The sequence below is a fragment of the Drosophila yakuba genome, chromosome 2L (assembly GCF_016746365.2).
Source record: "Drosophila yakuba strain Tai18E2 chromosome 2L, Prin_Dyak_Tai18E2_2.1, whole genome shotgun sequence".
Taxonomy (NCBI): Eukaryota; Metazoa; Arthropoda; class Insecta; order Diptera; family Drosophilidae; genus Drosophila; species Drosophila yakuba.
Window position 1 is genome coordinate 28,774,633 of NC_052527.2, and position 13,043 is coordinate 28,787,675.

Genomic DNA, 13,043 nt, shown 5'->3' on the forward strand with positions numbered 1-13,043 from the left:
GTTAAAACAAGGCATTGTACGCGAAAGCAACTCCCCTTATTGCAGTCCATTATGGATTGTCCCCAAAAAGATGGATGCCTCTGGCAAACCGAAATTCAGGTTGGTCGTGGACTATCGAAATCTAAATAAAATAACAATAAATGATAAATTTCCGATTCCTAACATGGATGAAATACTAGGCAAATTAGGAAAATGCCAGTATTTTACTACAAATCTATACCAAAAACGGCGTTTTCGACCAAACACGGTCACTATGAGTACACTCGCATGCCATTTGGCTTAAAAAATGCTCCTGCAACCTTCCAACGGTGTATGAATTACGTCCTAAAAGACCTCATAAATAAGCATTGCCTTGTTTATTTAGATGATGTGATCATTTATTCAACATCTCTGAACGAACACCTAGACTCACTGAGGAAGGTTTTTGAGAAACTTAAAGAAGCCAATCTTAAACTCCAATTGGACAAATGCGAATTTTTAAAAAAGCAAACAAATTTCTTAGGTCATATTATAAGTCCAGATGGCATACGACCTAATAAAGAGAAAGTTAAGGCAATCGAAAAATTTCCTCTCCTAAAGACACCAAAAGAAATCAAATCTTTCTTAGGCTTATGCGGATACTACCGTAAGTTCATTCCAGACTTTGCAAAGATTGCACAACCTCTGACAATATTTCTAAAAAAAGGAGCTAAAATAGACACAAGAAACGAAGAACACAATAAATCATTTGAAAAATTGAAAACACTCATAATGAACGACCCAATTTTGATTTGCCCTGATTTCACAAAAACATTTCAAGTCACTACTGACGCTAGCAATTTCGCCATAGGAGCCGTGTTATCACAAGACAATAAGCCAGTAAGCTTTGCAAGTAGAACATTAAATGATCATGAACAAAATTATAGCACTATTGAAAAAGAACTACTAGCATTCGTTTGGGCAACCAAATATTTCCGCCCATATTTATATGCAGTCCCCTTTGAGATTTTGAGCGATCACAAACCCCTTGTTTGGCTAAATAATATTAAAGAGCCTAACATAAAACATTAGAGAACGCTATAGTCGAGTTCCCCGACTATCTGATACCCGTTACTCAGCTAGTGTACATAAGTGCGAAGAACAGTTTTTGGCGGTTTGTGGGCGTTAGAGTGGGCATGGCAAAAAGTTTTTTTGCAAATTGATAGAAATTTATAAGACCAATACAAAAATGAAAAAATATTAAAACATTTTTCAAAAGTGTGGGCGTGGCAGTTTTGGGCGGTTTGTGGGCGTTAGAGTGGGCGTGGCAGCATGATTCGACAAACTTGCGCTGCGTCTATGTCCCTGGAGTCTGTATGCTTAGTCTCAACTTTCTAGCTTTTGTAGTTCCTGAGATCTCGACGTTCATACGGACAGACAGACGGACAGACGGACGGACAGACGGACGGACAGACGGACGGACAGACGGACGGACAGACGGACATGGCCAAATCGACTCGGCTATTGATCCTGATCAAGAATACATATACTTTATATGGTCGGAAACGCTTCCTTCTGCCTGTTACATACTTTTCAACGAATTTAGTATACCCTTTTACTCTACGAGTAACGGGTATAACTACAACGTTGGCGAATTAGACTTAGCGAATATAATTTCAAAATCAAATAATTAGAAGGTAAACTTAATCATGTAGCAGACGCTTTATCTCGCGTCAAAATTGAAGAAAACATGGTAGGCGAAGAAGAAAATATTTCAACAGCAGCGACAATACACAGTTCATCAGAAAGCAACGAAACCTACATTGAAATTACAGAAAAACCCATAAACTATTTTGCAAGACAAATTGAATTTATAAAAGATAGCGTAGACCAAGTAGAGACAACGAAATACTTTTCCAAAATAAAACTGACCATCAAATACACTGACATGACCCTGACAAAAGCAAAAGATATCCTTATTAAATACTTCTTAAATAATAGCAGTGTTATTTACCTGGAAAACGATAAAGACTTTTTAGTTTTTCAAAAAGCATATCGAGAAACCATTAACCCACATAGTAACGTTAAAATTCTGAAAAGTATCATAATGTTAAAAGACATAAAATCTTATCCTGAATTTAAAGAATTCATTATTACTCAACATTCTAAATTGTTACACCCTGGTATTGAAAAAATGATACGATTATTTAAAGAAACTCACTATTTTCCCGATTATAATAAACTAATTCAAAACATTATCAATGATTGTGAAGTCTGTAACCTTGCAAAGACAGAACATAGACCAACAAAACTAGTTTTTGAAATAACTCCAGAGACAAATAACCCACGCGAAATTTAGGTTATTGACTTTTATGCTATTGACAACGAACAGTATTTATCTTGTATAGACGTTTATTCAAAATTTGCTTCACTTATTAAAACAAACAGTAGAGATTGGTTAGAGGCAAAACGAGCCCTTATTAGAGTTTTTAACGACATGGGAAAACCACAGAAAATTAAAGCAGACAAGGTCTCCGCGTTTATAAGCACTTCTTTAAAAACTTGGCTAAACAACGAAGACATAGAAATAGATATTACCACAAGTAAAACAGGAATAGCAGACATAGAACGCCTTCATAAAACCATAAATGAAAAAATCAGAATTATCAATACTGAAAACAATAGAGAAAATAAAGAAACACGAATGGAAACAATTTTATACATATACAACCACAAGACTAAACATAACACAACCGGACAGATACCGGCTAACATCCTTCTTTACGCAGACACACTTACTTATGATACCCAGATAATTAAAGAAATGAAAATCAAAAATCTTAACAAAAAACGACAGGATTTCGAAATCGACACAAAATTTAGACAAGCACCCTTAGCACGCGCAAAATCAAAGAATCCCTTTAGAAAAACAGGCAGAATAGAACAATTAGACGAAAAACATTATAACGAAAATAATAGAGGTCAAAACGTTATTCATTATAAAAGCAAATTTAAAAAGAAAAAGAAAGTTAATGACAGCAAATACTTGCAGCAAACCGACACCTCCCAATCATCGGACTCATAATCACCATAATAACTTGTATTGCGACACAAACTACAGCAGGAACAATCGATATCAACCCAATAGAAAACAATCAAGGATTTATCTTGTTTGAATCTGGAACAATACAAATTCCCATCACCTTTATGCATCACTGTCTCACCATAAATATAACAGAAGTTGAAGAAACATTTAATAGTATAATTAAACAATGTCAAGAATTTAAAAATGTCACACAAATTAAATATTTAACCGAGAAAATAGAAAGAGAAATGAATGGCATACGCATCTCAAAACGAAACAAACGAGGACTGGCTAACTTTGTAGGTTCCACATTAAGATATCTTTTTGGCACACTAGACGAAGACGACAGACAACATATTGAACAACAAATTTCGACTCTATCACAAGACACAGTACAGGTCAGCACTCTAAACCACGTTATTGACAGTATCAATAATGGCATAGAAATTATTAATAACCAGTCCCATTCTTTGAAAAAGGAACAAAAATTGAATCTATTAATATTTAATATTGAACATTTTACCGAATATATCGAAGACATTGAAATGGGTTCACAACTAACACGACTAGGAATATTTAATCCTAAACTACTAAAACATGAAAATATTGGCAACATTAATTACAAAAATCTGATAAACATAAAAACTTCCGCTTGGTATAACGTACCTACTAATGAAATATTCCTAATGTCCCACATTCCTATGAATTCAATTGAACGACCAACTTTCATCATTGCACCTTACCCCGACAATAATGGCCAAATTATTAAGGAAAATATTGAAGGCAAATTCTACTCACATAACAACTACGTTCTAAATACACTAACAAAGAATATTGTCAAAGACCATTGCATAGCTAACATAATAAAACACGAAACTTTTCAAAAATATCGTAAACAATCCTATATTCAATACATTAAACCAAATATACTTATAACCTGGAATATGACCAGAGAAAAACTTTGTCACAATTGTAACGGTCAAGAGATTTATATTGAAAATATTAAAATTAAAAAAATATCCAACTGCACAGCAGAATTAAAACAAATTACAATATCTAATAGTATTCAACAATACACAAATGTAATATTTACTGAACACAATGTAACAAAAATCGAACCAATGTCACACATAGAAATTAAGGAAATGATTTTGTTAAACAATAAGAGTAACACAATTTATAGAAACATACTAATATTTTACTTTTATATGAAATGTAAAACAGCGCCACACAAAATTATTATCTCTTACCTAAAACCAAGTAAAACCACTAACAAAAATATCGAAAAAGGAAACAGAGACAAAAACAGAAATAGCTGAAATTGCAAATCCAGTACCACACTTATATCCAGAAATTATCGCTTGAAGACAAGCTAATATCTAAAAGGTGGGGAAGTGACATATTCATTTCTTCATACGACATATTCACTCTTCATATAACAAAGCTAAAGCCGATCTTTTGGAAAGCTTCACTCTCCAAAAGCCTCATAAATAACATTCCCCCAAGATACTAACCGCTTAACGGTAACGAGCGTAATGATCTGTTAAGCTTGACATATAAAGCTAAGTAGAACTTAAAAGGCTTATGTTTATCCTCTGTAAAAGGTTTGCTGGGCCGAAAGAATACCTTTGTAAATTAGTTCTTAACTGACCTCTGGTGAAACTTATTCAAATAAAGATCATAAAAAGGAAAATATATTTTTTTTTTCATTAAATCTATCACCAAAAAAGTTTATTATATATACATCAAGATAATACTTAGAGATACTAAGGAACATCGATTTCGCATTTAGATATAAAGCAAAAGTTTTAATAAAGACGTATATAATAATGTTACAATAACAAACAGAAACAGATTTTTATACCCGTTACTCGTAGAGTAAAAGGGTATACTAGATTCGTTGAAAAGTATGTAACAGGCAGAAGGAAGCGTTTCCGACCATATAAAGTATATATATTCTTGATCAGGATCAATAGCCGAGTCGATTTGGCCATGTCCGTCTGTCCGTCTGTTTGTCCGTATGAACGTCGATATCTCAGGAACTACAAAAGCTAGAAAGTTGAGACTAAGCATACAGACTCCAGGGACATAGACGCAGCGCAAGTTTGTCGAATCATGCTGCCACGCCCACTCTAACGCCCACAAACCGCCCAAAACTGCCACGCCCACACTTTTGAAAAATGTTTTAATATTTTTTCATTTCTGTATTAGTCTTGTAAATTTCTATCGATTTGCCAAAAAACTTTTTGCCACGCCCACTCTAACGCCTACAAACCGCCCAAAGCTGCCACGCCCACACTTTTAAAAAATGTTTTGATATTTTTTCATTTTTGTATTAGTCTTGTAAATTTCTATCGATTTGCCAAAAAACTTTTTGCCACGCCCACTCTAACGCCCACAAACCGCCAAAAACTGTCAGTGTTGAAGACCTCCTTCGCACTTCCACTAGCTGAGAAACGGGTATCATATAGTCGGGGAACTCGACTATAGCGTTCTCTCTTGTTATACCCGTTACTCGTAGAGTAAAAGGGTATACTAGATTCGTTGAAAAGTATGTAACAGGCAGAAGGAAGCGTTTCCGACCATATAAAGTATATATATTCTTGATCAGGATCTATAGCCAAGTCGATCTGGCCATGTCCGTCTGTCCGTCTGTCCGTCTGTCCGTCCGTCCGTCTGTCCGTCTGTCCGTCTGTCCGTCCGTCCGTCTGTCCGTCTGTCCGTCTGTCTGTCCGTATGAACGTCGAGATCTCAGGAACTACAAAAGCTAGAAAGTTGAGATTAAGCATACAGACTCCCAAGACATAGAAGCAGCGCAAGTTTGTCGATTCCACGCCCACTCTAACGCCCACAAACCGCCCAAAACTGCCACGCCCACACTTTTGAAAAATGTTTTAATATTTTTTAATTTTTGTATTGGTCTTCTAAATTTCTATCGATTTGCAAAAAAAACTTTTTGCCACGCCCACTCTAACGCCCACAAACCGCCCAAAACTGCCACGCTCACACTTTTAAAAAATGTTTTGATATATTTTCATTTTTATATTGGTCTTTTAAATTTCTATCGATTTGCCAAAAAACTTTTTGCCACGCCCACTCTAACGCCCTCAAACCGCCCAAAGCTGCTACGCCCACACTTTTGAAAAATGTTTTTAATTTTTTCATTTTTATATTGGTCTTGTAAATTGCTATCGATTTGCCAAAAAACTTTTTGGCACGCCCACTCTAACGCCCACAAACCGCCAAAAACTGTGTTTAAGACTCTCCTTCTCCCTTCCACTAGCTGAGTAACTGGTATCAGATAGTCGGGGAACTCGACTATAGCGTTCTCTCTTGTTTTTATATTGATTTATGTTTAGGTGGCAAATTTCGCTGTCCCGTTACTAAAGGATCTAAAGTTATTAATAGACGGTAAAATAAATCGGTGTTTGTTGTCGAAATTTTTTTGTATCGGTATTTCTGGATTCAGCAGCTTCCTCTGACAACTCGCCGATCGATATGAGAGCATTTTCAATTATGGCAGGCCAGTGTATATTCTTTTGTGTAAGATAACTAAGCCATCTGCAAAGTTCTGCAGCTGACATTTTTTTAAACATTATCTACAAACATTTACCAATATTTTAAAATTAATTTCATCGTGCTATCAGGTGCCCATCACTTTTGAAACTCTAAGTAAAACATGAGTTCACTTAACATTTAATACTTAAAAAGACACAGGTTTCACAATCGCTTAATAAACTAAAACAACAGAAACTCTAAAACTGCAAAAAGTTACAGTAAATACCTTTATTTGTAATATTAAATCATCCATTTTAAAAACACTTTATTTTTAACGCGTAACATAGGACAAGCAGCAAAATACGTCGAAAACTTGACCTTGAAGACAGCAAGACAGCTTGAGTTTATTATTGTTTACACGTATGTTTGCTGTTTGTCTGTCAGTCCGTATGAACGCCAATATCTTGGGAACTATAGTGGGTTCAGACTAAGCATACAATTTCCAGAGACATAGACGCAGCTTAAGTTTGTTGACCCATGCTATCACGCCCAAAAGCTGCCGAAACAAACAGCCAACACTCTTACACCCACACTTTTAAAAAATGTTTTGATATTTTTTCAGGTTTTTATTAGTCTTGTAAATTTTACTCGAGTTTCCAAATAACTATTTTCCACGCCCACAAACCGCCAAAAACTGTCAGTGTTGAATACTCTCCTACGCACTTCCACTAGTTGAGAAACGGGTATCAGATAGTCGGGGAACTTGACTATAGCGTTCTTTCTTGTTTCTCTATTATAAAGGGCACTCAATGGTTTCCCCCTGTCAAAGTCCAAATATTATTTCCTGTGATCGTTAATTAAGAATAAGCGTCGTAATTCAAGCATCTCTAGTTTTGAAAGCTCTCCCTGAAATGAATATTTCAGAGGTATGAGAAATTTCTTACTCAAATTATTTTGAATATCCAAAAACCCAGTTCCTTGAGCTGTTTGAGAAATTTTCAATTTTGCCATATATGTTTTTATCATTAATCAGCTTGCAACCTCACACGTCGTCGCACAATGTTAATCCAGAACATGATAAGGAGTCAGCTAAATATATGTACATTTTCCGGCATTTTTAGCAGCTAAAACAACCAACAATGATATTCGACTTAGCAATTGTGACTTTGTATTTTAGTAATTAACAGTATAATCTGGCGAACATTAAGTTATTCCGATAAGTTATTTAAGTGCCTAAAAAATATCCTTCAAAACGAAAACTTATGAGGGGTATTTTTATTTCAATGCTTATATCCTTCCATGAGAATATCCGTTCCCAGGTACGCTCATATGCGTGTGTGTGTGTAAGTTAACCGGACTGATCGTCCGCACTCCAGCACCGGCCAAATTGCTGACCAGTTTGGCCGGAAGCTCATACATAGCTGGCAGAGGCTCTGCACATTGGCAGAGACCGCTTTTTCCTTTGTTAGCTTTTAAGCAGTTCGTTCTGAAGACTTATTGAATAAAGAGTACATATTGATATACTGACGACTCCGGCGATCCGCCGTAAGAATTTTATTATTACCGCTTTCTGTGTCCCTAGGCCAGAAGCCATCATAATCTCCATAAATCTCCAATTGGATTCGCCTTCCGCCTTCTGCATTTAGGCATCTGCGAAGGATACCTGGAGGATTGAATAGTTGGCTAAATACAGCCAGCTTTCGTAACCACATGCATCGGCCAACCGGCCGTTATTCGGTGACACCCGACCCGGCCAGCGGGCCTTAAAACACGCGACTGCAGTGAGGGACTTTCTCCTGCTGCACTTATACAATTAATTAATTGGCACCCAACTAAAGGATTACTAACCCACAAAACTACACACAAATCATGTAAGTGAGCTCCTGTTTTAAACTGCCAGCTGCATTCACATAGAGTTTTAAATATTTAAAATATTTGTGCGATTTACATAAAAATTATAAGAGAATCATTTACATAAAAATAATAAGAGAATCTGCATTTCCATAACAATTCAAACGTCTATAGGTGTTGTGAATTAAATTTATGTTACTGTAATGAAATTTAAATATTAAATTTTAAATTTTGATTGACTGTGCGGGTTATATTATTCCACCCTAGTGTGTTACTTGTACACTGTCGCAAAGATTAATTGACTTGCAATTTATATTCTATTGTGTGCATTTCGTTCCACTTTTGCATATTTCTGGACACTGTCGTTTCACTTAAACTTGAATTCTTTGCACTAGCCCCACAGCCGTCTCGGGCCTTCTTATCGCTGCCCGACACCCGATACAGCAGCGCATTCATTGCTTGTCATTTATATTATATATTTGTCTGGCTTAGCGGATGCAAGCTCCCCGCAAGCCCCTCACCTTATCGTTGCTGGTCGAACCTACGGCTCCGCTCAACGAGCCCTCGGCCAATGTTATTACTCAGCCCCCGCGACCCCTCGCCGTACTAGTGCTCCCTATGGGCAAGACGACTTGAGTGTTTATATACTCAGCTCCTCATGAGTAATTCATTCCGACAGTATAGGAATTCGAAACCATACGCTAGCGACTTAGAGTCCGAAGGCGACGGTTCTACAGAAAACTCTGTACTTAAAAGTATCCCAGCTAACCCATTTATTTCATATAAAATTTCTCTCGAAACAGAACAGATTAAAGCCCGCATAAGGGCGTTACAAAAACAGGCCTTAGAAAGTCAACGCAGGAAGCCTGAATTGCGTAGAGTAGTTGAGGAACTTGCCGGCCAGGTCGCGGCTATACAGATTGTCCCTGTGCAGACTGAAACTCCCCCGATTAAAGTTTACAAGCCAGTAGATATCACCGGACAGGTCCGTTGTGAGGAAACATTGGATGCCGTTAAATCTCTTCTAGACTTTATGGGGACACAGGAGACATACGTCTCCTGGCGGCAAGCGGCAAATGCCGCTTACCATATGTTCAGAAAATATGAGGATAGTTAAAATCCCTGCTGATGCAGTTCTGTCGTCCTTTGGGACCATACTGAATTTCGATGCGATCATAAGTCGCCTCGATTTTACATACAGCGACAAACGCCCGATACATGTTAACGAGCAAGAGCTAGGCACCCTCAGACGGGGAAGTCTTCTTAAGTATTATGACGAGGTTGAGAAAAAACTCACCGTGCTCACCAACAAGGCAACCATGTGCTACGAAGCGTCGGCAGCAGCGGTTCTATGTGAGAAGTTCCGGGATGACGCTTTGAGAGTTTCCGTCTCGGGACTTAGGCGCAACCTCACGGATGTGCTTTTTGCGGCAAAGCCTAAAGACATGCCCTCAGCACTCGCCTAGGCACAACTCGGATGCCATTAATTTTTTAGGGGAAAGTCCCTGCAACCCGTCATCAGACGAAGAGTAGCGGGGATCGACATGAAACTGCTGGTTGACACGGGCACGTCAAAAAATTGCATCCGACCATTTAAGGGATTGAAATTGCAATCCATTCAATTCATGGTGTGACTACAATCACGAAAATATATTTTGTGTTTTAAACCTTAAACCCTTTAAACCTTTTCATCTACCAGATTTGACCTCCTTCGACGCGATCATTGGCCTAGACCTGTTAAAACAGGCCGGCGCGTCGCTTTGCCTAGCTTCCGGCCAGCTCAAATGGGAAGCAGAACAGATTGACTTTCACACTTGCCCCGATGTCAATTTTACCAACGTAGATTGCTCGGATGCACCGCCCTTAATTAAGGGTGCATTTTTGAAAATGCTCGGGAATATGAGAAAAGCTTTTGCTGATCCTAAAGAGGCTCTTCCTTACAATAAGTCGGTGGTAGCAACCATCCGGACGATTGACAAGAAGCCCATTTATGCCAAGTTATACCCATATCCCATGGGGGCAGCTGACTTCGTCAACGGCGAAATTCAGGAACTGCTGAAAAATGGAATAATCTTAAAGTCGAAGTCCCCCTACAATAACCCAATTTGGGTCGTAGACATCTTCTTTACAGAAGATGAAAATGCCCATGTCACGCACGTAGATATGGTTCTGAAGAGCCAGTACGATGCTAGCATGAGAATATCGGCAGAAAAGTCACGTTTCTTTAAGAAAAGCGTGAGCTTCCTGGGGTTCATCGTCACCAACAATGGCGCGACGACCGACCCAGAAAAGGTTAGGGCAATTTCCAGAACCCAAAAACGTATTTGAGGTATGGTCATTCTTGGGCTTATCCAGCTATTATCAATGCTTCATCAAAAATTTCGCATCAATAGCAAGGCCCAATTAAGACATACTGAAGGGCGAGAACGGGAGTGTTAGTCGACACAGGTCCAGGAGTATCAAGGTAGAATTTTCCGAAGCGCAGCAACGTGCCTTCGAAAAATTACGCAATATTCTTAGGACAATGAAAGAGAGCTGTTAGCCATATTCTGGGCGCTAGCCAAATTGCGACAACGTTGTTGTCAAAGAAATAAACATCTTTACCGACCACCAACTCTTGACGTTTGCGGTATCGGAATCCAATCCGAACGCCAAGGTCAAGTGGTGGTAAGCACGCATCGATAAGTCCGGCGCACGAATATTTTACAAGCCCGGAAAAAATAACCTCGTTGCAGATGCACTCTCCAGGCAACAACTCAACGTTGTTGATGGCCAAGAGCCACAGTCGTTTGCGGCCACAGTTCACAACGAACTTTCGCTCACATACCCTATCGAGTCAACGGACAAACCCGCGAATTGCTTTCAAAACCAGATAATATTAGAAGAGGCGTGCTCCCCTTGGAAACGCACTTTTATATTATTTGGGAATAAGAGGCGTCACTCGATTAATTTCTCGAGCAAACAAGCTTGCTCTCGGCCCAGAAAAACGTGAAGCAGGTACTCTCTGAGTACTACTTCCCGAAAATGACCAAATTGGCGAGTGAACGACCAATTGCAAAACTTGCGTCAAAGCGAAGTACGGCAGGCATCCGAAGAAACAAGAGCTCGGAGAAACTCCAATACCGGGCCATGTAGGAGAAATTTTACATATTGATATTTTCTCCACGGATAAGAAATACTTCCTCACCTGCCTGGACAAGTTTTCGAAATTCGCAATGGTTCAGCCGATTCCATCTAGAGCCATAGAGGATCCAAAACCACCCCTGCTACAGTTAATGAATGTTTCCACAAAGCCAAAGCCATCTACTGCGACAATGAACCATCATTGAAACCGCAAACAATAGTGGCTATGCTGGAAAACCATTTCGGCGTCAGCATCTCGAATGCACCGCCCCTACATAGCGTCTCAAACGGACAAGTGGAGCGATTCCACAGCACGTTAATCCACAAAAAAATCAAAAACGCCCAAAATTTGACAAGAAACCGAGAAAACTCTTCTCGGCGGAACAGAGTGTTCCAGGTCGGTGACAAAGTCCTAGTAAAGTCAAACAGACGACTAGCCAACAAACTCACTCCTCTATGTGAGGAGAAGACCATCGAGGCAGACTTGGGACAACCTCAGGTAACCCGAGCAGAGCCTAGTTGCGGTTCCCTCGGAGGTTTGTTTTCATTCTTCCCATTTGTAGCTACTCGGCATAAGTTTTCAGTTACATTTTTATTATTTACAGCCACTTGGCCTAAGTTTTTATTATTTTTCATTACCCTTAGCCACTTGGCATAGTTTTTACTACTTATAGCCGCTCGGCATTAATTTTTTAATATCTATTGGTGGTGGGCAACTCTAATTCGAACATGTATTAATCAACCACAAATTTTACAGGTCGCTTCCAATGCTTTTACTCTGTCTTCTGGCCGTGACATCGGCCCATATCACCAATTATTCCCAAGCAAATTATGCCTACGTTAGACACTCAGCTAATCTCTCTGAGTAACGGAGAGTAGTTGATGAAACCGAAAGCATGCTCGGTATGTTCCCCCAGTCCCACATGAGAAAGCATTGATATCGCTCATTTCCGTGATATGCTTAACTCTTTGAGCGTCCATCACAGAGTTGCTAGGAGCTTAGACTTCTTGGGAACTGCGTTAAAGGTTGTCGCAGGGACACCTAAAAGTGGAAAAGATAAAGTTCACAGAAGCGCGACTAGTTGATGCACACAGTAGTCAGATTGAAATTAACACTAGAACACAAGTTCGCATTAACGAACTCACAACCACCGTCAATCAAATCTTGAAATTTTCTAAAAATGCGCAAGTTGATTCAGGCCACCTATCGAGATGTTATAAACTCGTAATAGGATTATTGTTATGGAACTACAGAATATAATGCTAACTATCACACTCGCTAAAATTAACGTAGTCTGTCCAAGCATCTTGGATCATGCAGATCTGGAGCAAGTTTGGGTCGAGTAGCCCACCATAAGGGAAATTTTGTCCGTTGCGTCTGTTAAAGTTTTACAATTTCCTAACATATTGCATTCATAATTAAGTTCCCCAAGATTAAAATGGCCTGCAGCAAGATCACTATTCTTCCGGTGGCACACCACGACACGGTGTTAAGGTTAGAGGATAATGTGGTGGCGGAGTGTAACGG

At 38.8% G+C, this 13,043-nt stretch overlaps 1 protein-coding gene across 5 annotated transcripts in view; it reads left to right on the plus strand.

Annotated features, from left to right (window-relative positions):
- Positions 1-13,043, plus strand: part of LOC120320432 (dipeptidyl aminopeptidase-like protein 6) — a 410,598-nt gene that overhangs the window by 20,271 nt on the left and 377,284 nt on the right. The gene's annotated exons all lie outside the window — the stretch shown is intronic.